Source organism: Sminthopsis crassicaudata, chromosome 4 (genome assembly GCF_048593235.1).
Source record: "Sminthopsis crassicaudata isolate SCR6 chromosome 4, ASM4859323v1, whole genome shotgun sequence".
NCBI lineage: Eukaryota > Metazoa > Chordata > Mammalia > Dasyuromorphia > Dasyuridae > Sminthopsis > Sminthopsis crassicaudata.
The window spans coordinates 91916445-91943333 of NC_133620.1; the positions used below are offsets into that span (position 1 = coordinate 91916445).

Consider the following 26889-nt stretch of genomic DNA (forward strand, 5'->3'; position numbering starts at 1 on the left):
GGTAAGTTTATTTATGAGAAGAAGTTATAAACAAAATGAAGAGGCAAAATAGATATCAGAAATGGTAACTATGAAAGAGATTTGGGAGAGCAATAGGTTTACCAAGGAAAGGAGTTTGGAAGAACCCATTAAAGGAATATATCAAGCAATGTAAATATGTCATTGATTGACAGGCTAAATTTATAGAGGGACTTAGCAATCTAAAATAATTAGATATAAGAAAATGAAAGACACAAAAGGCATGTTGGTGGGATGAGAGGAAAGACATTATGAGACATGGGGGAAGAAGGAGGAGACAGAACACTCTTACAGGCTCAACACAAAAGTTATACAGCAAAAATGGCATGGGTCATAGACAGATTTATAGGGAAAATTTAACCTCAGAGTTTTGCCATAAGTTGGATTCTGACTGAACACAGCAAGGTGGGGCAACCTCCACAGAAGATAGAACTCTAAAGTTGAACTAATCCCCATCAGTGCCTTTCCCTGCTTTCCTCAGGGAGTAATTTTATCATTATTTCAGATTTTCTGCAAATCCCAGTGATCCATGACCTCATCACTATCTAAGAATGAGTTATACACAATGGAATGGACTCTTCATAAATTAGGGAGTTTTCAGTTACTGGAGGTGTACATTACCTAGAGAATGGGTAACTATCAGGAATACTACAAAAATATTTCTCAGTTGAATAGGAGACTATACTACATGTTCCCTAATGTCCCATCTAAAGCTAAGATTATATTATAATTAATAAGGGATTCTAAGGTTCTTTGTGTTTATAAAATGCCTTATGTTTGCTTCATCTGTTATTTGACTTTGTCTTTATGACAAAAGGCAAATAATGGTCTCTGTATTTCCAGATCACATTGAGTGACTTGATTAAGATTAACCAGTGATTTACTAGAAATTTAAAGTGACTGGACTGATCAAGTGTGATTGTTATCACTTTGAACTATACTTTATGATAAAGAAATGTTGGAGAATGAGAAATTTCCCCAAGAATGTATTTTTAGATGTACTGATTTATCATGCTGCTTTCTCAGGAAAAGAAAATCTAACACAATCAAATCTGCTCTACTTAGCATCTGAACAGCATCTTTATCATGGAGAGCAAGGTTGGGTTTGTTATTTCTCACTCTTGTAATTTACAATGCAGTCTCCAGCAAATCTTGAGATGAATACTTCACAACCTATTACACAGTTGGTGTCCAAATAATTCAGGGCATCTTGGGATATTTTATTCAAATGCAGTGGTGCATTTTTTTCTTAAATTAGGTGAGAAAATGCCCCTAATTAGAAAAATAGTCAAAACTCAAATAGAACTAAGTCAAAGAATTTCCACTGAAGTCATTGTATTGAATTACAGAGTTTCATGGGTTTTTTTTGGAAGCTGTGACTAAGAGATAAGGCTTTTTTTGTTTGTTTTTTTGTTTTTTTGTTTTTTTCACTGGGCTAGTAACTAGAATAATGGGTAAAGTGTTGCATATGGAGTTAGGATGAAGTGAATTTGAATTATGCTTGACACTCACAAGTTCCCTAAGAATAAGTCACATAACTCTGAACCTTGAATTTGTCATTTTAGAAGCAGCTGAATAGTGCTGTGTCTGGAGTCTGGGAAACTAATTCAAATTCAACTTCAAACATTTAGTTATTGCATGACTCTGGGCAAGTCATTTAACTCTTGCCTGCCTCAGTGTTTTCAACTATAAAATGGAAATAATAGTAACTTACCTCCCAAGGTTATGAAAATAAAATATTTATAAAGCATTTAATACAGTAGGTGCTTAATCTTATAGTCTTCTCCCCTTCCCTTTCCTATAAAGTAGGAGAGGTAACATTCACTTCAGTGTGCTTGTAGAGTTAAAATGAGATAATATATATAGAGTCATCAAACCTTAAAGTGCTATATATCAGATACCAATGATATCTAGCCTTTGATTTGTTTTTAGTCAGAATTTTGAATTATGCCTTTTAAAAATAAATGTTGTTACATTTGTTTCCATAGAAGAAGTTTGCCTGCTTCAATACATCAAAAGTTGTTTACTACTAAATGCTGAATGGGAGCTAAGTTACACGGGCAATATCTCTGCAATAATAGCCAAAATCATTCTTCAAAATGTGTTCCCTCAAATATAACAACTTTATAGAATCACAAAATTTCACTTGGAAAAAAACTATCAAGACCCTTCTAGAACATCTAAATTTGGCAAACTGGTAAAGTATACATGCTCCTTTTCAGAAGTAAAAATGGTTTTAATATCAATAAGATCACAGAGAAAAGCAATCATATTGAAATACCATTGGTAAAATATTTTTAAATTCATAGTGTTCAGATTAAGAACTGATAGGCTGTAATCTTTTCAGTATTAGACATTGGACCATAAAATAGTTAACTCTTATTTATTTATCACAAAGCATTTCTCAAATACTGACTAAAGGCTGAACAATGTGCTTAACTGCTGGGATTACAAAAAAAAATTAGTCCCTACTCTGAAAGAGCTTACATTCCAAATCACAACTCTGATTCTAATCCCATTTTAATTTCTACCATATCCAAAATAATTGGAAAGTAGCATAGATTAAAGCACAGAATATTAAACATTTTATTTTTGAAGTATTTATGTGATTTTATCTATTTCTAGGACTCCTGCTGAGGAAACTGTATTTACCCACACAGATTTGCATCTGCTCTTAACTTAAGAGTTTTAGAATGTTTACTGGGAACTGAGGAGTTCATTAGCTTGCCTAGGGCTCACACAGTCAGTGGGGATCAAAAGTGTAATGTGAATCCAAGTCTCCTGTCTCTGAGGTCAGTTCTTTATCTGTGCCATGGCTACCTTCCAGAACATTAATACTATATTAAATAATTTTTTAAATTTTTCAGAAGGCATTTCAATATTTTTCCAACCAATCAAGATTATTTTCAAGTAGCAGACTTCATATTTAGAAGATACAGAAGAATGAATTGAAGGGTCATAAAATTAGAACCAGAAGAGACCCCAGATGTCATTTAAGTTACATACACACCCATTTTACAGATAAGGAAACTAAGACCCAGAGAAATTGAGCGACTTCCTGTGTTTAGTGTTTTTCATACTTCATGAAATTATTTTGCAATCTAAAACATATTTTATCTTTATTTCTCTGTGCCTATGTTTTTCTCTCCTACCTCACTCTGCATCTTTATGGGATGTAAGTTTCATGAGCTCAGATGTAATTTTGTTGTTTTCTTTCTATGGAGAACACCTAGTATGGAACCAAGCCCTAGGACCTTGTTAATGTTGATGAAGACTGAACTGAATTAAATTGAGCTGCCCAAGGTCATGCAGGTGACCTTTATTTAAAAAAAAATAGTTTTTATTTACCAGATATACAAGTGACCTTTTTAAAAGAAAGAGCTGAAATTCAAAAAGGCTTTCATTGGGATCATGTATTGGACTAGTTGGCTTCTAACTCTGAATTTCTGTGATTATTTGAAAAGCAAATCCTTTGACTCGAAATCCAATCTTCTTTCCACTACACTATATCCTTTCAATGACATATCTTGGAGACTGCTTTCTTTAAATTCCAATCTCTGAATCCAGCTTATTTACTTGTCCTTTTAACATAAAATTTGAAGGGAATATAAGACAAATTTCAGGATAGTTTTTGTTTGCTTTTTTGTTTTAAAGTTTGAATGCCAAAAAATCAAAGTTACTCCCTAAATCACAATAAGGTTGTTGAGGAAAAAACACTATGAAAATTTTAAAGAGTTATAGATTTCATCATGTTTTATTATTTAGATTACAAAATATTCTCTTACTATAACAATCTTTGTGAGACAGAGAAAAGAAATGAATTATGAACTTTCAAGTAAATATAAAGTGAGAATTTTTTAAAAATTAAGCCATATATGAAGAAGAAAGTCTGTCGAGTTCTGGAACCAAAGCTAGGAAAAGAACTTGGATATCAGAACAAGAAGTGGTTATGATCCACAAAGTCAGAGAAATTTTAGGAATCAGGGAAAAAACTTTGGAAACAAAAGAGAGAAAGTCAATCCTGCCCTACACCTACAGCTGGAATATTGAAGGCTATTCATTAACCACATCTCCAGGTGGATATGATAGAATCTTATAAGGTCCAGAGAACAACAAAAATGAGAGAAGGAAGACTGGGGTCCAGTGAGGGACTTGCTGAAGGAAGGAGTGAAGTTGAGACTTTTTACCCTGGGAGGGAACATACAAAAAATCCAGAAAGATAATAGGGGACATGGAATTTCTTGCCAAATTACTAAACATTGGAATGAAGGGCACCTTTTGAAACTAGAACACGTTTCAGGCAGAAAATATCGATTAATTCAAAATAGGATTTTGATGAATCTCTAAAATAGGTTAATATTATAAAGATCTATGATTTCTTTGATGTGGTATCTTCCTCTAGTAAAGCAAATCCATAAGATAAAAAGTATGAGTAGGCATTTCTATACAACTCCATGATTCTTTCAAAAGAATTAGTTAACAAAATAAGCTAATAAACCTGAATTATATCTTCTTAATGGTCAAATCCATGAAGAATACTTGAATAGAACCTTTAAATTTATGTTACCATTAAATCAAACATTCAACAAGCATTTACTTGTATACCAGACACTCTGCTAGGTACTCTGGATGGAAACTATTCATAATAGAGATTACAGCCTATTCATGACAGATTAGATATGTCTGAAGGGGATCACACAGCTAATAACTGTGAAGAGGTAAAATATTAATCCAGCTCTTCCCATTCTATGTCCAATATTCCATCCACTATCTCAGGCTGCCACAATCTGTTATGAAACTTTATCTCATTAATAAGACAATCTGGAATTTTTCTAACCTTGAAAGTTGACATCAAGGACATTGATGTCTCTCTTATGGCATGTGCCTTGGGGGGCTTGTTAGCAAAAGAATACTGGGCTGGACAGACCTAAGTTCCTATGGTCTTTGCCTGTAGCAGAATGACATAGAATGATGAGTCCTCTTCAGCTTGCATCGAATGCACTGTCACTCATTACCTTGTCTAGGCTCCTCCCAATTTGCTTTTAGGAAGTATGCTACAAGCCAGAATTAAACTTTAATGTTCAAAAAGAAAAAAATTGTTTTAAACTGTAAGTGTTAATACAAAGCTCATTCCCTGAAAATAGTTATCAGTCAAGTCAAATTCCTTTGCCATTTTTCATGTCAAATATCACACATTTTATGCTCCAGATATAAAATTTCTTGGTACATTTTTTTTTCAGCAAGTTCAAAATATTTATTGAGACTTAAACCAGTGACTGTGAAAGACTATTATTTTCACTGAATTTACTCATTAAATTAAAAGGATCATAGACTTAGGACTGGAAGAAACATTAGAGATCTATTAGTCAAACCTAGATTAGGAACTTGGGATCCAGAGAGGTTTTATGATTTGGCCAAAATGGCATAACTAATAAGTAGCAAAGCTAGTATTTGAATACAAATCTTTTGATTCCAGATCCAGCACTGAAATTGATTTCATGCAGATCTCATTTCCCTTTGAGTTGGCTTTTGTTAACAAAATACTGGACTGAACAGTTGTTGATTCTTAGATTGTCAGGTAAGGAAAGAACTAGATGAGGAGGTATTATATAGAAGAAACTATACTTCTATGCTTTGAGAACTCAAAGACATGATAAACAATTACTGCTCTCCAGAAGCTTACATTTATACTTTATAGTGATCATTTTTTTTGAAAAGATATTTTCAAAAATTATTAGAATATATATTCCAAGGGGGAGCTAGATGATGCAGTGGTTAGAGTACCAGCCTTGATGTCAGAAGGACCTGAATTCAAATTTGACCTCAGACACTTAATACTTCCTAGCTGTATGACCCTAGGCAAGCCACTGAACTCCAACTGCATCAGGGGAAAAAAGAAATCATGATTGGTTAAAATTACAAAGTTCTTTGACTTTAATAATTGTAATAATATATTGTGGTTATGATTGTAGAAAATATTTAACTTTACACATTTCCATTTGCCCCCAAATTTTAAGACCATCCCAGAATTCAATGCTATATATATATATATATATATATATATATATATATATATATACACACACACACACACATACCATTTACCATTGGAAATTTTCATTCATTGTAAATAGCAATTTACTTTGCCCTAAGCAAAGACTGGGTGAAAATGATAATGGGATGAACAGAAATTTCTAGTTTTACACAAATTTTAGCAGAATTTACTATTGTATGAATTATGCATCCTTATTTATATGTCCTTTGGAATTCCTATTTGCATAACTATATTGACAAAAAGGCATTAGACTGTAGATTATGGAGCACCTTTCCTATTCCTCCTTAGGAGGGCAATGGGAATCAGTCAAGAAGCATTTACTAAGCATCTACTGTGTGCCAGACATTGTGCTAAGTGTTGGGAATAGAAAAAAAGGAAAAAAGACAGTTTTTATTTTCAAAGATTTCACAGAAAAAAAAAGATGAAAACTACTAGGTACAAGGAATATACAGGATAAATGATAGTTAACCTCATGAAATTTGCTTCCAATGACTCTGAATGTTGTATAGTAAGGTCATTACTTTATTTTTACAAATCAAAATTGGAATGGGCAGATTCAAGAGATATGTAACAGATATATAATAGGAGGCCTTGAAGCAAATGCTGGATGACACGACAAATATGTTTGTGTAGAAATTCCTTTCAGGTATATATTATAGATGATAGTCCCTGTGGCCCCTTCATACTCCAAAATTATATTCAATGAATAAAAAGATGTGACATGATAAAAATAATATCAGGAGTGTTAAATCTCAGCAAGAGACTAAGATCAGTAATTTCAAAAGTTGTAGGGGAGGCGTCTAACTGATTTGGGGAAAAGAGGAAGATCAGAAGGAAAAATGACCTATTCCTCAAGAGATGAAAAATGATGACCAAGAAAAACCAAAGCTTATTACTTCTATTTTATCTAAAAAGCAGACTGATTTTCAGAGTAGAAAGGATAAAACAAAATTGTTAAAAATAAGTTAAACTCAAGATAATAGAGAGTAATCCTCTACAAATTCAAGTAACCGATTCTGATTGAATAACATCCCCGAGCAAACATGATTACTGAACTGCTGTCTGTGATAACTAAAGAAAACAAACAAACAAACAAACTGGAGAATGTAAGAGATATTTGAGGACTGAAGATGGTCAAAAAAAAAAAAAAAGAAAAAGAAAAAAAGAGGATGGAGTCTTCAGTCTAGTCAGTGATCTGGATTATAATTCCTGACAAAATCCTACATTTTTAAGGGATTTGTACTACATAAAGTCAAAAGATAGAAAAATAATTTTCAACCAAGGTAGAAGGAAACTTTATGGGGAAGTAGCATGAATTGAGTTTTGAAAGGTGGATAATTTTAATTAGTAGCAGGGGAGATTATTTTTGTAAAAAAAAAAACAACAGCAAGTATACTTGTTTGAATTAAAAGTGAATTACTATGAAGGAGTAATATGAGATCAATCTGGAAAAATATAGGAGCAAAATAAAAAAGTAGAAATTTAGACTGATTCATCATCATTCTGATGAATCTTTATGCAATACTGGTATCTACACTCATTTTTAGTCGTGCTTATTTAATAATTACTCTTTGTATAACTATATTTCAATGTCAGCAAACTCTGGAAAAAGTAAAGCTGAGAAACAACCAGCCAAGCTGTCTCCTTTCCTTGGGGACCCCTGGAGAAAATAAAAGACATGAGAGAGGGAAGACAATTTATGGCACTGGCCCAAAGAGATAATAAATATTAGACAGATTGTTGAAGAGGTCCAAAAAATGGTAGAGGGAATTGTGAGAGGAAGGGAGAAAATCAGAAGAGGCCAGAAAAAGGCATACTCAGGAAATAACCAAAATTGTTCATGATTAGAAAGAATCTTTAAATATCTTGAAGACTCAAGGGGTATAGGTGAAGATTTTAGAATTTTCCTCAAGAGCCTCATTAATTCAACAAAAGCTTATTTTTGCATAAATCAGATTTACATGTAGTGATCAACCTATAATTTCCAAAAATTCCTCATCTCAACAAAAATTAAACACTCCCATCTTACAAAAACCATGATTTCTTCCTCTTCAGACAATCACATTTTCATTAATGGTTCTTTCTTGTACAAGTTAAGATTCTGAGCATCCAAGCAAAAACACCATAAGCAACCCCTTAAATTGTATTCATTGTAAAATATGATATCCAATCCTTTTTATGAAGATCTTTCTATGGCGCAGGGACTACTTGACCTTATCACTAAGTTCTTATGTCATGAGCACACAACAAGAGCCATTTGCCACAATAATTGATTGAATCAATAAGCACTTATTGAGGACCCACATTGCAGTCATTGATATGGTAGGAATTGTGGAGAAAACAATAAATATACAACATGGTCCTGCCCCTAGTAGAGTTTACAAAGTTGTTGAGGAAAGAACATGGTTAAAATAACCAGAGAAAAATAATATGATAGATTGTGTTAATAAAAATTCCAAGAAAGGAGATATTACTGTGATAACACATTTAAAAAAGATTTAGTGAAGAAATGGAGATAGATCTAGGCCTTTTAAGATCATTTCAGAAAGCAGACCACGAACAAAGTAAACAGGATATGAACGAATGAGGAGAATGAAATGGGAATATATGACAAGTAATGTTGAGGAGCATTGGGGAAATAAATTAGAGTAGATGAAGGTGTTTCCAAATTAGGGTTCAAATTACTGAAGGATTTCTTTAGAAGTACTTCTCCAATGTTCCAACACTGTTCCATTTTTCTTTCTTTGTTGTGAGCTGCAGGATGCTCACCACTACCTTTTGCATTTCCATTATCTTTTGAGTGTGATTTTCAATTTCAAATCAATTCCAACAACTTTAATGTTCCATGATGCACAACCATATTGCAACACTGACATGTGTAACTTGTCTGCATCTATTCCATTGAAAATCTAAACTAGATCCATATAGAAAAATCAGAGCACATTATACATAAGAGAACCTTTATTTCTTATAGGCTATAGATGTCCAGACTTAACTTACTGTCATTTCTCTATTAGAATAGTTAAACTTGTAAATAATAGCTAAATATATTATGGAGTATTTCATTAATGAGGATTCCCAAATAATATGCTCAGTATTCTCAGCTCTTGGGATAATTTCATAATTAATACAAATTGTCTGCCCCTTTCCCCCAATTAGAAATGTTGGTGTTACAGAAGAGCTCTTGCTTGAGGAGAATTCATGGTTTTTAAAATAATAATTGGCTTATTTCCTACATATGTGCTTTATCCAATCTGTCTGACACATTTTGATTCCTGCTAATTAAATATTTTTTCCAGCATGTCTTTGATATGAGGTCTCAAGTTAAAATGCACTTGGTGCTTCATTTGAATCTATTTGCAGTTCATCTGTAGTCTTTCCGAGATAAGGGCACTTGATGATTCTCTAGGCAGTGCCCTTTGGAGTGGAGTAGAAAGAGAATACCTGGTTTAAACTTCCAACTATAAAACCTTAGTATTTCCCCTCTCCAAGGAATAGTTTCCTATCAACAACAATAATAACAATGATTATTATTATTTTATTAATATTATGTATATAGTGCTTTGAGGTTTGCAGAGTGCTTTACAAATATTATTGCATATTATTCTTGTGATCTTTGAGCTGTGTCTTTCAGGTCTAACCTTTGTCAATCAGTAATAATTTACAAAATGATCATTATGTACCAAGCATTGTGCTAAGTGCCAGAGATGCAAAGAAAGACAAAAGACAGTCCCAGGTATCAATAATCTTATGGTTTAATGGTAAAAACAATATGCAGATGATTATTTATTGATAAACTACATACAAGAAAAAATGGAAATAATCACTAGAGGGAAAGCATCAGCAATAAGAGGGATCTAGAAAGGCATTCTAGAGTAAGGAAATAAAGGAAATCTTAAGGATTTCTCTTAAGGAAATAAAGACAGCCATCATTTTGGGATGGTTTGGATGAAAATAATAGTCAACCTCTATTAGAAAGCTAGGAAAATCTCTATAATTTTAGAACACACAAAATTGGGCAATACTAGAGCATGACTTTTATCTTCCTACTGCCTTAAAATGAAACAGCCACAAGAATAAAAATAAGATGTATTACAAGACATAATAGACATTTGGGAATTGAACCTTAATGTTTCTTGAAGCAACAAACAGGACCATGGATATAGTCCTAAATAATAGTAGTGAGTTTGTTTCACGTTTTGATTTTGTTTTTTATTATTATTATTATTTTTTTTGTGAAGGGACATTTTGGTGTAGTAGCATACCAGGGTTGAAGTTAGGAGAAACCTTTGTTAATCTCATTTCTTATGCTTGTTAGCTATGTGACCATGAGCAATTCACCACCACCTTTTACATTTCCATTACCTTTTGAGTGTGATTAAATTAAATTTTTAGCTCAGTGAGGGGCAGTCAATAATGAACTGGGAATTAGGAGATCTAGGTCCTAATTCAAGCTTTGTTAATAATTAGCTGTGGAATGTTGGGCAATTCCACATTGACTCTATAAAAGGCAATATTAATCATTAGAGGTATAAAAACAAAACAATCCCTGCCTCCAGGAGTTTACTTCCTATTAGACAAGTTCTTTGGAACTTTTTCCATGTTTGTAAAATAAAATAATTGGACTAGATCTCAAAAAAACCTTTCCAACTCAAAAAGTTTATAATCTAAACCATTTCTAAACAGGTAATAAATGTGTAAACATGTGTGTACATGTATGTGTGTATAAATATATTTATATATGTAAATATTTGCATATAATATAAACATAATATAAAATATATATAATATACTATGTATAATATAAAAAGGCAAATCTCTAAGAATATAAATTGTAAAGAAGATGCTAACTTCCATCTCATCCAAGAACTCCCTACTGATGAAATCACAGGTTCAATCTTTATCTGATGTATATGCATATCTATACATAATGCATTCTTATATATTTACATACATATACAGACAGCTATATAAACTTAGATTTTGCACAAAATAGTATATCAAAGGGTCTATATAATTCTTTTGTATAGATATTAATTCAGGAAGGGGAAGAAGAGGGGTAGAAATTGGAAAGAGAAGAGAAAATATATTTTTTATTCCCAGCAGGATCTGTTACTCTTTTTTAAAAACCGCTGAACCCTCTGAACATTAAAAATAACCATATTCGGCAATATGGAAATTATTCTAATTTGAAGCTTCCGAGGTTAAAAGTTGTCTGTGTTTGGGTTGGGATAACTGAATCAATAGTTAATTGCCATTATAAATGTTTTTGGATTACAGAAACCAACATAAGTTCCTTGCATTTCAAAGTGTATTTGCAAAATCCTAAGCAATGTTAATGAGTTTTACATTAACCCCATGAGACCAGCTACATGCAGGGGGGCCAGTTCCATGTAATTGTATACAATTAATCCTCTGCCTCATATTCAGGGCTTGGCCACATAGGAGCAGATGCTTGAACGGATCTGCCTTATAAGTACCTTTCTAATCTAATGTTGGTACTTTGGGGTTTAGTAGGTCCAAGTGAGTTATATGAATGAGCCAGGGAAGGAGAGAGAGAGACTGAGAGACAGAGAAACCTAGAGACAGAGAAAGACAAAGAGAGACATGGAAAGGGGGGAGGATGTGGGTTGTAGTCTTGATTCTTTCATTCACTATTACTGTGACCAAGGGCAAGTATTTTTCCCTATCTGGGTTTCAGTTCCTTCACCTGTAAAATGAAAGGCAGAGACTAAATAATCTCTTAGGTCCCATCTAGCTTTAAACCTCTGATCCTATGAAATGAGTGTGGAATGCAGAGGGAATTGAGCTGACAGTTAGAGATGTGCAAGGATATACTAAGCCACTCATCACTTTTACCCACTCAGGCCTAAGGTCAAGGACTCAAGTATTAAGATATGTAGCCATGGAACCATGTGCTGGAACACTATTTGTCCTGGAGGAGCTGAGGAGAAGTAGAAGAGAAAGGAAGGAGAAATAAGAGATGGGCACTCAAATTTCATAGAAGCATGGAAAAGATATTTTCAGAATCAAGGAGGGTTTGTGTGTGTGTGTGTGTGTGTGTGTGTGTATGTGGTGAATGTACAGTCCAATTTTTGGTTGACATATTCCTTATTTGCTTTTCTTTCAATTTATTTTTCTTCTGAATATTAGAATTGTTAAAATTATATGTCATGCTATTAATTGTAGGAAGCTAATATAAGAATATAGAATTACTATTTTCTTACGTAAATCATAGGATATAATAAGATTGATCTGGATAAGTTCTGTATTAAAGCCCTATTTCAAATAACTCCTTATGTAAATGATCTAGGTTTTTCAATGTCTATGCCTGCAGAATATATATATTCTTGTAGGTTCATCCAAGTCAAAAAAGCTTCCTTCATGTCTTTCAAAAGGCTATAGCCTAGTTAAGTTCAGACAGGCTCACTATCAGGCTGTCCACAGGATGATGAATTTTGCAATCACAATAACTCTCAGAGTTGAAAAGGGTGTCAATCTTCCCCAGTGAAGGGAATATCCACACTGATGAGATCATGCTTCCTTGAAGTGCTGAAATATTAATCAAATCAAGACGAATTTGTTAAGCACCTGCTATGTTCCAGGGAGTAAGGTGGGTGCTTGGGACACAAAACACAAAAATGAAAAAAGCCTACTCATAAAATAGAATGACCTTCTTGGCAGTAAATGTAAATTTTTTAACAGTGTTTCTAACATGAAATTTTCCTGAGAGGAAGCATGGTGTAGTGAAAAGTGTGGTGGAATAAAAAGACCAAGGCTTAAATTGTGGCACTGCCACCTTACTAGCTATGAAAACTTGAAAAAAAATCACCTAACTTTCTGGCTTCACTTATCTGTAGTATGAGCCTGTTGACCTATATAGCCTTTCTGGGTCTAGATTTATGATCTGATGATTTTAAAAAAGAAATTATATAGAAATGAGGCTTCAGTATTGGTTCATAGAGTGCCACAATTTCATCCACTAATGTTTAATGTACCTGATATGCTTAAGGTACTTATGAACTAATATGAGTACTATTGCCTCTTTTGATACAGGAATAGAACTATGATCTCATTGATGTGGATTATATCTTAAATAATGTAGGACTGAGGTGTTAAACATGGCTACTTCTGAATATTGTCTGAAGCAGATTAAAATGTAATGGTAAATATTTAATTAAAATAAATAGTTAAATAATTAAAATAAAAATTTAAATTGCATATTTTATTATGCAATAAAATAGATAACATTACACTTCAAAACCATGCCAATATGTGACCTTAATAGATCCTTAGGTGTTTCTATTTAAATTTGACACCCCTAGTGTAGATCGTACCCATCCATTCTAATACTGTAATGAAGAATATCTAGTAGGGGAGATTGTGATGGTGGAATAGAGATTAAAGGTACAGTTATAACAGGAGAGGTATTTATACTTCCTTAACTCTGACAGGGTTACAGGGGAAAGGGAAGCAAACCTGACAAGAAGGATACTCCCTCAAAGAGAGAGACCAGGAGGACATGCTGGGGTTAAGTGGAGGATCTTCAGGCAAGGTATAGGGTCATCTCAAATGGGAAATATACGTACATCATAATGCTGAGCAAAATGCCCTTTATCATAGGATATGTATAGCTCTAACCCATGTCTTCTAGTCTTTCCCTGTATTTGCATAAATCTTCCCCAAGATACCAACATTACTAGGTACTGTCTTTTGTATCTCCTAATACTTCATGGGTTCCAAAGAAATATTATTCATAAAACATATACACCACTAACAAACCACCAACAGTTCATACCTGTGTAGCATTCTATAATTAAAAATCATTTCACATACAGTCTCCCATTTGCATCTCCTAATAACCATGTTATTAAAGAAAGAAATACAAGCATCATTCCATTTAACAGATCAGAAAACCAAGGCTCAAAGAAGTGAAATGACTTAAGAATAATGGCCAGCATGTATCTCTTTAAAGTTTGCAAAGTACATACATAATTTCATTTTAATGTTTAACAAAAACTTCGTAAGCCTAGCATTGAGATGTAGGTTCGTTATAACCCCCATTTTACAGATGAGAAAACTGAGGCTGATAACTTAAATTATTTGCCCAGAGGGATAGAGCATGTAAGTATCAGAATTAGTATTTGAACTACAGTCTTTCCAAGTTCATCACTATCCACTATGCTATTTTCCCAAGGCTATTCAACAAGCAAGTAGTAAAATCTAAGTCTCAAAGTTGGGTCTTCTAGATAAGCAAAGGTTGAGAAATGATGTTTAGAGAGAGAAATTAACTTTACAAGGTATAAAAACTAAGTTATTTCTCATGAAAAGTTCCACAGCACTCGTGAAATTCCATCACATTGGAAATGGACTAAAAGTGAAATCTATTCTCTATTTCCTAACCAACCAGAAGTAAAAGAAAAAAAAATCACACTGAGAAATCTGAAAGCCAGTCACAGGCCTCCAGTGCCAAGGAACCATTTGGCTTCAGGTACAGGACTACGGGATCCAAAGAAGATAAACCTTCGTCAAGCGAACGTACAATTTTCAAATATGCATAAATTTCAACTTTCCATCAAAGTCAAATTGTGCTGATGTTAGCTATGCCTTATCTAGGCATTGATCCAAGAAACTGCTGATGGGGTAAAAAAATACACAGAAATGTGTTAACAAGAAGTACAATTATCTACATCTCAGCAAATAATGCCAGAGTGTCATGTAATATGCTGAGCTCAGGCAGTATGATAGCCAATGGAGAGCTCTTTCTTCCCCCTCCCAATCCCCTTCATCATTAATATTTACAGTTGGAAGTAATATATGGCTGCAATCTAAGTGCTGCATCTAAAAGGGGAGTTGTTGACTTGATACCTTGTTGTTTGACAGTGTGAAACACTTAAATAGCTACCTTCTTAATCAGCGCCTGATAACGTGCCTTGCAGGATGGCTGTTTGACAGAAGCAACAACCCAGGAGGTGTTCCTGAATTGTTCCTTGTTTTGTTTTTTGACTGACAGACACATGCTGGGGTGTTTAAAGTCAAGGAATCCTGGCTGGGAATTCTGGGTCCTTTTCTTTGTTCTCTGATTTTTGCACCAATCCCAAGAACTTCTTGCACAGGCTGAGGAAATGCTCTCCCTCCCTCACCTCTGCCCAATGGAAAGTGGAGCTTCCTCTAAGGCTCAACTCAAGGAAGCTCTACTAACTCCACTTTCATGGTGCCTTTCTGTATCCTCAGCAGCAAGTGACCTTCCCTCTTCACCCCATCCTCCAGTCACTTAATTAGTTTGCTTATTTTATTCCAGAAATGTGATTTCATCAGTCAGGAGAAGTTGTACCTCAAAGGTAGGACTTGAAGTATCTTTTCTGACTTTTGCTCCTCTAATAATAGATTCCATGCAACCTTCTTATTTTGACCGTATTTTTTGTTGACTTATCTATGAACATAGTTTTTCTACTGGAAATATAAGACACTTGAAGATAGGGTCTGCCAATATTTTTTGCCTTAGCATCTATTCCCAATGCTTAGCAGTACCTGCCATGTAGTACATACTAATAAATGTTCGGTAAATGAATTAATTAATAAAGGTTTGGGACCCCATCAGCTAGGCTATATTAAGTCATGCAAAATATAAATTATCTTCTACTTCTCTTCTAAGAATTTGTTTTTTACATATGTGGTCTTTAAAATAATGGACAAATGTCATTAGTAAGATAGGCTTCTCTGAACAAATAAGTACATTAAATAGCAAGGATCTTGAGAGTCATAAGGTAACAAGTATAACCATCTATCAACTATAGAAATGTGATACATAGAGTTATATTAGGTACCTTATCTCAACCAGTATGGTATCATTTGAGGAATGGGAGTTGGAATTAGGCCCTCACAAGGTAGAGCCTGTGGTTTGATCACAGCAAGGAACTCACGGTGTGAAAGACTTCCATAAATGCAGATGGGAAAAATATATATAACTTATAGTCCTAAAGAGTTGCTAGGGCTATAGAGAGGTTATATGACTATCTATTTATGATCACACAGCTAGTATGTATCAGAGGCATGACAATCAATCAGTAAATATATAATAAGTACCTATTATGGGACAGAATCTGGGGAAACAAAGACAAAATAGAAAGAGTCCCTGCTCTCTCTCTTATTTCATTCCATTCAATTCATAGTTGGAAAGGACCTCAAAAGCCCTTTTACAAGGGAGGAAATAGAGAACAAATAGTCACAAAGAAATATCAAAGATAGGATATTACCCCAAATCTTCTGATTATAGAACTAGTAAGTGAGATTCCCATTGTATCAAGAATCAATTATTTCAAGAGTCAAGCATTATAGAAGGTTCTAAGGATACAAAAACAAAAAGAAAATAATCCTTCTCTCTAGAAGCTTATCATCTACTGGAGGGGAAGAGTCAGCAGTCCAGGTAATGAATGAAAAATTCATATAGATAAGCCAATATAAAACAAACACAAAGCAAATGCAATAATTTAGTGGGAGAGTCTAGGAGCTTGGAGGGAGACAAGGACTAAGTTGCGAGAAGGATCAGAAAGATGGAGGAAATGATACCTGGAATGTGGTTGGAAGGAATTTAGGGATTTGTCAAGGCAGAGGTGAAGTGGGAGAGCATCCTATGTATTTTATAATTTCTACAACCAAAATTAGGACCTAAGTTTTATAGCCTTTAGCTTTTTACTTTTCCAAAATGTTTTTCTAATCAAATACATTTTGGAGAATAGACTAGGTTTCAGCCTAGAGAACATATGAAGAATGCTCTAAAATCTTGGTGGACACAAGTGATAGATGGCACCATTACTTAGAAGGATTTGGGCACCAAAGAGAATATTGGCTAATTAACTTCAATGAAGATAATGAAAATGGTTGATAAAAGTACTGCCTGAAAAAAAAACTAGGTTTTCCTCTTGCAGTAAGCCATCAGTTTACCAGTAAATGATCTGCCCTCTTCTCACTGGCGCCACCCAAAAAGCTGATTCTTCAAGTGGCAGGAGCAGGGAGGATGCTGACACCTTTCCCTCCTTCCCCTGTCGAAGTCACAACGTGCCTCGTGTTTTTCACTCATTTGCAGCAGATGGCTAACTTTTACACCAGACGCTGTCAGTGGAATGTAAATGCATTTCCTCACAACACTGAAAATCTTGAGACTGAATGTTTAATCTGTGTCTTACAAGCAGGGTGACCCTGAAAAGAACACGAGCACGTTTGTAAAATTGGCAGCCGTCCTCGTAAACAGGCTCAGGCTGGGGAGGATTCTTCAAACCCAGGGGATAAGTATGGTTTGCTTCCTTGGGCTCCCGACCCTGCCATCTCCCAGAGGATCAACAATCTAAGTGGAGGCTGAATAGAAAAGTTATAAACCACGAGGGAAGTATTAACAGGAAAGGGGTTATTCTAGGGTATGGGAATAAAGGGAGGGAGTTAGGCTTCAATAGTACAGAGTAGGGAAAGCTATAATCTGGGTTTCCTTTCCAAGTCTCTACTTATTTGGGAATTGGGGAAATCCTTATTATTACAGGTGAGTTAATAGGAATTGCATTTAAACATTTTGAACTTGGAAATGAATAAGAGGGAGTAAAAAGTGATTGTTAGTGATAGCACACTGTAGTTGACATGAGAAAAATTATTTAGCAAGAGTTACTTTGGTAAAAATACAGAAAGGTAATTTGTATATCATGTAATTATTAACATTACAAATGATAGGCTAAATTAGTCTTGAGCAATTTCAGTCACAGCTCATTAATTTTCACAATGTCCCTAGGAAAAGGATAGGACACAGGCATTATCTCCATTTCACCAAAATGGTAGCCATGGAGAAGGTAGAATTTGTGTCTTTCTTTTTGTCACCTGTATGAAGGAAGGGTCATTCTTAAATGAGGAAAAATGGCATTTATGGAACATTTTAAAGACTACAAACTACTTTCTATTACCATATTAGAGCCTTATGGTATACCATATGAGATAACCATTACAAATATTATTATTATATCCAGGATAAAACAATACTAAATCTTAATAAAGTATATATGAAATAATTCCTATCAGAAAAGATCCTATGGGTAGAATGACATATTTTATATAAGAGGCACTGTATTTGATGAAATACATTAGTATAGTCAAGTCAATAAGCATTTATTAAGAGATTATTATGTACCAGGCACTGTGCTAAATGCTAGAGATACAAAGAAAGGCAAAAACATTGACTTAGTCCTTCAAGAGCTTACATTCTAGTGTGTTAGACAATGGTGAAACAGCTTCAACCATATAAGGTATACACAGGACAGATAGGAGGTAATATCTGGGGGATGGAATAGGATTGGGGGTGAGGGTAAGAGGGAAGAAGAGATTAGAGAAACCTCTTGTAGAAAATAGGATTTAGCTAAGACTTGAAGAAAATCAAGAGACTGAATTTGTCAAAGATCATAATAGTATTGATAGTGCTGGGTTTTGAATCTATGACCCTTTGCTGCAAATTCAGGCCTCTTTCCTTAAAATATCACAAAATTCATAGGGACTGGGGTGGTGGATGGGAGGAAGTATAAATTGGGAGGATGATAGAAGTCAAACTAAAACATTGATTTGAATTTTGAATTCTAGGCTTCTGAAAGAAACAAAATTCTGCTACTAGTCAAAATCATTAGCAAATCCCCATAAAGTAAATATTATTACTTTTGGGTATTTGATGATGATGGTAGTGATGACGAAAATAATATCTGGTATTTTAGTATGTAACCCTTTAAAGCTTGTGGAGCATTTTGTAAAGTTGGTATTATTTTACAGGTGAGGAAAATGTCAGAAGCAATATTCAAATCTCCATTTTTCTGACTCCAGATCCAGCAATCTACCTATTCTACCCATTTTGTGAAATATATAAGGCAACTCAGGGTTTGGGGCTATATGTGCCAAGGTCCTGATCAAGCATCACTGTCAAGATTTCTCTCTACTTGAGACACATTGAGTAAGAAACTACTGGGAAGAGAGAAGGCTTTGAAGTGGCAGGGATCCCAATCAAACCAGGAAATGCCTTTTCCACCTTGGCCAGGAACTGCAAATAAATGATTGCCTGATGATTAGATATGAGTTGACAGTGATGATGGCAAATTGTTGTTTCTGTGATAGTTTCAGAGAAGGTACAGGGGAAAGAGATTCATCAGTGGGAGACTAAAGAAAAGTTTTAAAACAAGAATAGAATAAACAAAGATCTCAATGACAGCCTTTCTTAATTAAAATCAAATATTTTACATGGGTGACAAAATTACATTTTATCACCTTCAGAAGAAGAAGCCAAATTGGACAAAAAATAAAAATTGAGTCCAGCTCAAAAAAAAAAAAAAAAAAAAAGCCAACAAAAACATGGCTCTTGGTTTCAGTTAAAGAGGTTATGAGTTGGTATCTCTGTCATCTGCAATGGACTAAACCCCAGAATAAATACTCCTCCATTTCCCAAAAAGAAAATAGTTGCCATCTATCTCACAGTGAAGGGAAGAAATCCTGCTAGTCACTCCTCATGCCTCAGTAATATGATCCAGGTTTAAGGGCTAGGTGGGTCTGGTTTATTCACATACCGTATGGATTTATGGCATTTTCCTCACTGTTGAAAATTAAACATGTGCTGCCTGTTAGAGGTTGCCGGGGTATCTCATTATAGGAGATTCTTTCTTCAGGGGCTTAATGTTTTGCTGAATTACTGAAGGACTTATTTGAATACAGACTTGGACCAAATAATTTTCTGATAAGAGGGCTATAAATCCTCTGTAAAATAAGCTTGGTGTTCTCAGCATATCTATTGGCTTTTTGATCATTTTTTATGGCTTCCCTTTAGCTAGTCAAATTATCCTCATACACTCCTAAAGTTTCTCTGTCATGGATTAAGGCTGCCCAAACTAATCAGCCCTCATTACTTAAGCAACTGGTTTTGATTTGGGGGTAGTAAATATGATGGCACAGACTGGATGCCCTTCACCAGAGTGAAGTGTGAATGAAAATGTAATGTTGGGGATTTTTTGGGGGGGGTCTTCCTTTTGGGATTTATTTTAACAGGAAAATGAAGTCTTCAGCTCCTTTAGGCTGTGACAGCTACTCAAAATGTTGAAGGATATAGGAAGTGAGGATGATTAAGAACCTGACCCAATGCAGAGAAATGTTCAGCTCAAGCAGTTTCTTTTGTTATCAGTAGTAATAACTGACATGTATATCACATCTAAAAAATTGCTAAATGTTTAACATCCATTATCTAATCTGATCTTAACCCCAGTGCAGCAATAGAGTCACTACTGGCATTAGTATCATGATTATACTTGTGAAGAAATGAAAGCGCTGAAAAAGTTTAGTAACCTGACCATTGTTATACAGCCAGTTGGTTTCAGAGAGCTTTAAACCGAGGTCTTCCTAACTATAACTCTCTCAATTAACCAAACACATATTTATTAAATATTTATCAAACTTTATTTTGCCCAGAACCAGACATTCATATCATTTTTTGGATTTTCAAACCATGCCATCATACCCATGACTTCCTCCCTCCACTTTCCTTTTGAGTTCTTCCAGTTCCTTCAAGGCTAGAGACTATCTTGCGTGTTTATATTTGTATCCCCAGAGTTTAGCTTAGTTCCTGACACTTACAAGTAACCACTTAATACTTTTTTTCATTCATTTATTCATGTACTCAAATTTTGTGGGAAGTAAGTCTATAATTTAGTTATATGAAATTATAGAGAAGTTTAAAAGTTGGGATATAAGTATTCTAAATTAAGGAACATGGACAAAAATGTTCTAGGAGTTAAGAGAAGAGAGGATTTAAGATTTGGACATTGAGATTTTGACTTTTCTCTGTTAGGATTATTACAAGGTGCTAAGTCATTGGAATGAATCGAGACAATAATTATCTAATTTAGCATGGCTCAGTATGATTGATCTGACTCTACAAGGAGATGTTATGGGCCATAACTTGAAACAAGGTACTGAGTGGAATTGAGGAGACAATGGTTAAATCTAAATTAGCATTGATTTAATCCTAAAACAAATAATGGTTTCCTAGTGATGAAATGATTGGTGTGTGCTCAGTGGGCAAAATATAAGCAGGAAGCTCTCAGGGCTAAGAAGGACTTCAAGAAAACTTCAAGGAACCTGCAGGAGATTCAGAGTCAAGATGCATTCCCACTTCCATGTTTTGTGCTGGCTGGAGACATTCCGACAAGAGCTCTCGGGAACCAAGGAGAAAGGAAGATCTGCATAAAATTAGCTGAGCCCCATGTGAAGGAGATAAGATTTTGAAGGACACAATAAAGGATCTGGACTTTAACTCCTGGCTGCATTTGAAGTGATTATTGAAACTGAACTGAAGCCAAGGCTGCCTCCAGAAGCTCCCCAAGAAACCTGCTCACAGAGAATAGTTATAATTTAGAGAAGAGAACATTATATTTCTCCTTTTAGGGAAATTAAAAAAAAACTCTGATTCTTAATATACAGCTATAAATAGTTACATATATACATTGAAGAATAGTCAAAATAATCCCATCTTATCCACAAAAATTAATCTTTTGAATACCTATTATGATCAAAGTATTCGAGACATTAAGTACCCTCAAGGTATCTATCCCTCAAGGGATTTCTAATAAATTTGCAGGAACAAGCTGTATAAATTTAAAGATAATACTGTAAAGCATTAAATAATTGTTATTAAGAAATTATAGAATTTTCAGTGACTCCTTAATGCCACTAGACTAAACTAAAAATGCTGTCCAGCATTTAAAGCATTCTACAATATGCCTAAGTTGATATTAATTCTTGAAGTTCTACTCTTTGGATACTGTCATTCAACTTGATCAAATCAGATAGTCAGTCAGCAAGTATTTAATAAGTACTTACTGGGGACCTGGCTGAGAACACAAAGGTAAAATAACTCCACCTCAGCTCTCAAGAACTATACAAAAAGAAATACATGTATATCTAAATATTTACAAGATATATAGACAATAGATATAAGGTAATCTTTGAGGCTTAAGATTTAACAGCTCATAAGATCAGGAAGATAGCTTTCTATTACCAAGTGAACATGTATAAATATATATGTATGTATATATGTATTTCCTTTTTAAACCAATTCAGATGTGAATAAGATTCAAGTATTATCTGCATTTCCCCACACACTATTTTCCCCTCCTCAGTAAACATTCTTCTTTATACACCTCTTTTATGAGAGATAATTTTCCCTATTTTTCCTCTCCTTTCTCCAAGGGTATATGTCTTTCTTGCCTATCCATTTTTTCACATCATCCCAACATAATTAACTCACCCCAACACCCTCTTCTTTCTATATAGAATCCTTCTAATTGTGCTAATAATGATAAAGTTGTTAAAATTTACATGTATCACATAGGGACACAGTTTAACCTTATTAAATCCCTTTTGATTTCTCTTTTATGTTTACCTTTTTATGCTTCTCTTGACTAGTATTTAAAAAGTCAAATTTTCAATTCAGCTCTAGTATTTTCATCAGGAATTCTTGAAAGTGATCCTTAGTTATAATTCTAGCTCTTTTGACATCCAGAACATCATATTCTAAGCTCTCTGCTCCTTCAGGTGGTAACTGCTAAATCTTGTGTGATCCTGACTGTGGTACCACAGTATTTGAATGATTTTTGTTTTTCTTTTACCTTGTTTCTTGAAATATTTTCTCTCTGAGCAGGGAGATCTGAAATTTGGCTATTATATTCCTGGAAATTTTTATTTGGGAATCTTTTTAGGTAATTATTGGTGGATTCTTTCCATTTCTATTTATCCTCTAGTTCTACGATATCAGAGAAGTTTGCCTTGATAATTTCTTGTAATATGATGTATAGGATTGTTCTTTGATTAAAGTTTTCAGGTAAGCCATGAATTCTTAAATTACCTCTCCTTTATCTGTTTTTAGGTCAGTTGTTTTTCCAATTAGATAGTTTATATTTTCTTCTATTTCCCCCATTCTTTTGACTTGGTTTTGTTTCCTGATGTCTCATGGAATCATTACCTTTCATTTGTCCAATTCTAATGTTTAAGTAATTATTTTCTTCAAAGAATGTTTGTACCTCTTTTCCATTTGGCCAATACTGTTTAAAGTGTTAACTTCTTCTGAATTTTTTTGCCTTTTTATCAAGCCATTGTCTTTTCATAGTTTTCTTCCCTTGTTTTAAATTCTTTACCTCATTTTTCCTCTACCACTCTTATTTGATTTTAAAAATTAGCTTTTTCCAGGAATTCTTATTGTGCATGTGTCCAATTAACATTTTTTTCTTGGAAAAAACAAGCTTGCAGTTGTTTTGACTTCTATGTCTTCTTTTGAATTTGTATCTTGATCTTCTCTGCTACCATAGTAAGGTTTTTTGTTGTTGTTGTTGTTATTGTTTGTTCATTTTTCTATTCTTTTTCTTGATTTCAACATTTATGATAAAGTTGGGTTCTATCATACTCTAGGGAGGGAGGTGATGAAGGAGGTCTTTCTCAAGCTTAAGGCTTTTTCACACTGCTGTTTTCCAAGCTTTGGAAATTTTCAGTGTTTCCAAGGTGGTGTGATTTGAAGAAAGGTGTGATGCTATTCTTGGTCTTAACTCTGGTCCTTATCCAAAAAAGGGTTGTGATCTTTTAGGATTGCAATTTATATTAGGGGCACCTCATGGCCCTTCCTCCTTGGGACCAGAAATGATACTGTTCCTCAAGGGCTCTGAAACTTGGGGCTTGAAGTGATGTCCCTCAGGGCTTGCCCTCCTTTTTCACTAGGAGTACTCCTTTCTACTCTTGATATATGATCCAGAAGTAGGTATAGGAAATAGAATTGCCAAACAGCATTTGGTCCTGTGTCATCATCTATGAAGTCGCCTTACTGTTTCAGGTTTGAGAGCTCTCCAAACTGCTTCTGTCATTATCAGCAATCCCACTGCTGGTGTTTTGCTCACATAGACTCTGGGCCTGCCTCATCCTTCATGTTATACAACTCTCTTTTTGATCTCCTATTTTGTCTTTGACTGAAAAAAAGTCTCACTCTGACTTTTTGTTGGCTGTCCACTCCAGAATTCAGTTTGAGGTGTGATTTTAAAGTTGTTTGGAGGGGAATTTTAGGAGATATTGCATACTTCTCTACTCTGGTCTCTTAGCTATACTCCCATCTCCCCATCTTTGTTTTGTTGTTTATTTATGTATTTTTAAAATATTTCACAATTACATTTTAATCTGGTTCAGCTCCCGCTCAGGAGTGGTTGTGTGCCATGGTACATGAATACTTGTCTGTCATTCCCACTGACATTGGCTACCTTACTTTTTCTCATACTAGACATTCCTTTTCCTGATTGCATTTTTATTAACTAGTCCTTCCTTCCCACTTTCTGGCTTCAGTTAAAATCCCATCTTCAGTAAGAAGTCTCTCAGTCCATTTCAATACTAATACTTTCCCACCAGAATGACAAATCAGAAATCTAGACCAATATATAACTGAATGTGAATCTCTTCTACAGACTCTCCAGAAAATGTGGTAAGACTAAAAATAATAACACTAGATAAAATGTTTGAACATAAATGGAGAAACAAGAAACAATTGGGAACCACTGCACAATTGAACAGAAGAACAAATTATCTAGATGTACATAGCAAGAATATTAGTCTGGTGTGAAAGAAAATTCAGAGGGGAGATATATTAAAGTGAAGACATATTAGGATGAGAGCCTATATTAGAATAGTGGAAATAAAAATAGAAAACAGAATAGGTGAAAGAAATTATCAATGATGTTATTGCAGAAGCATGTATGATCTTTCCCTCAATTATTAAGCAATTTGATGAAAAGCATTTTGCTCAATTTTTCTCTCCAATTCTACCATGATCCTCCTTAAGACAATTGTTATGCTTTTATGACACTCTTCTCTTTTTTTCTTCTCTTCTTCCTCCTTTTCTTGCTCACTGCAAAGTAGACAATGTATCTATGATTAAAATTTGATTACTGCAGTAACAGTAACTTTAAAAAGAAAAACCTGGCATTCATTCTCCTGATTTTACTCTGTCATTGATATCACCATTATCCATTGTCCCATGTTTGAAATGTTTGCATTAGCCTTTACTTTTTTTTTCTCTCTCTCATTTCATCCATTACCAAGTCATAGGATCAAGAGATGATTTATTGAAATGTATAAGGAACCTTAAAGGTCATCTAATTCCATCCCTTCCTACTGAGAACAACGGCTGAATCTGAGGTACCAATTAGTCATCTAGATGGAAACATCCTTTAGTCCATTGGAGATATGAGTTTCAAGAGGCATCAAGACCATAGACATAGATTTGCGTATCTGAATAGAGGTAATGTTTTAACTATAGTAATGAATGAGATAAGCAAGAAAAAGAGAATAGAGAAGAATAGAAGATGGAAGAAAAAACACTGGAGAACAATTTTCTTAAGGGTGAGGAAGACAAAGAAGCCCATGAGAGAATTACAGAAAAATAGAGGTGAGAAAACAGATTCATTTCAATTCAACTAACATTTATTACAAGCAACTTCTAAGTGCCAAGTACCAAAGCTACGAATTTAAAAACAAAACAATGTTTGATCCAAGAGTTTACATATTTCTGAGACATATTTTTTCTTACTAAGCTATTTGATTAAAAAGCATTTGGCAGATTTTCCCCTCCTATTCTACCATGACCCTTCCCAAGACAAGTGTTATACCTTTATGACTCCTCTCTTTTTCCTTCTTTTCTTCCTCCTTTTCTAGCTACCCAGTAAAGTAAGTAGTGTATCTATGGCTGAAAATTGACTACTGCAGAAACAGTAACTTTAAAAAGAAAAATCTGGCATTCATTCAATATTACTATGGAAACAACTATTCCCTGCAATACACTGGCATGATATAGTTCAAGGATTTAGGTCTGTGTGGGAGATTTTTGCCATCCATTAAATCAATAATTCATTCTTTATAACAAAATTCTCCAGACAGCAATTCATAAAAGCTTTTCTCCTTTGACTTGCTTAAGAATTTTTTGTCTTTATTTTCATGAATCTAACATAATGAATGAAGTACTTGAGTGACTCAGTCAGGAAGGTCTGGGTTCAAATCCAATCTCTGAAGGGTTCTGACTGCATGACCCCAGGAAATTATTTAACCTCTCAGTGAGCCAAGTAATTTTTAAGACTATGAATCACAGATAAAGTACTGATTTATATTGATAGAGGAAGTTCCTCACTAGGAGCTCCCAAAATAGATGAAATCAAAAGTTGGGTGGGAAAAAAGGACATTTTTTTTTCTTTGTTTTTTTCTTTTAAGACTGAGTCTTCCTATTTTGCCGACACTGGGAGAGAAGGTTCTTCTCACCATGATCAATCTGGGAGATTTTACCTGCTTCATTTCCATCCTGGAAATTTTTTTTAGTTAGTTTAGTTTGTTTTTTCCTTTTTTAGGCTACTTGATGGCCCCCTGTTCCTGATAGTTCACCAGATTGATGCCAGACAGAATGGAAATCTGATTGACTTTAGTCCATTATAGCTCAGAATTTTTGCGACAGCTTAGACTCCCTGGTAGGGGAGGAATTGATTATGGGCATATATCAATCACCATATTTGACATTTTGTTTCTTTATCTAAGCAGTTAAAAAAACAAGCAGTCTCAATAGCTGAAAACATCACTTATTTCATTAATCATTTGCTTAATAGTGATGCATATGTGAATTTTTTCTGTCCTTAGAAGCACCTAAGAAACATAGTTTGAAAAGCTCATACCAGATTCAGGCTGCCATGAGACCTGTGATGAGCAGACAGATCCTGAAAGCCTGATTCTCCACCTGAGAT

At 34.4% G+C, this 26889-nt stretch overlaps 1 protein-coding gene across 2 annotated transcripts in view; it reads left to right on the forward strand.

Moving 5' to 3' along the window:
- Positions 1 to 26889, forward strand: part of CRB1 (crumbs cell polarity complex component 1) — a 266744-nt gene that overhangs the window by 235964 nt on the left and 3891 nt on the right. The window contains exon 12 of one of the 2 annotated variants that reach the window (XR_012489048.1): positions 25208 to 25553. The exons of the other annotated variant lie outside the window; for it this stretch is intronic. The gene's annotated coding sequence lies outside the window, so the exon portion shown is untranslated. The remainder of the gene's footprint in view (positions 1 to 25207; positions 25554 to 26889) is intronic. 2 annotated transcript variants of the gene reach the window in all.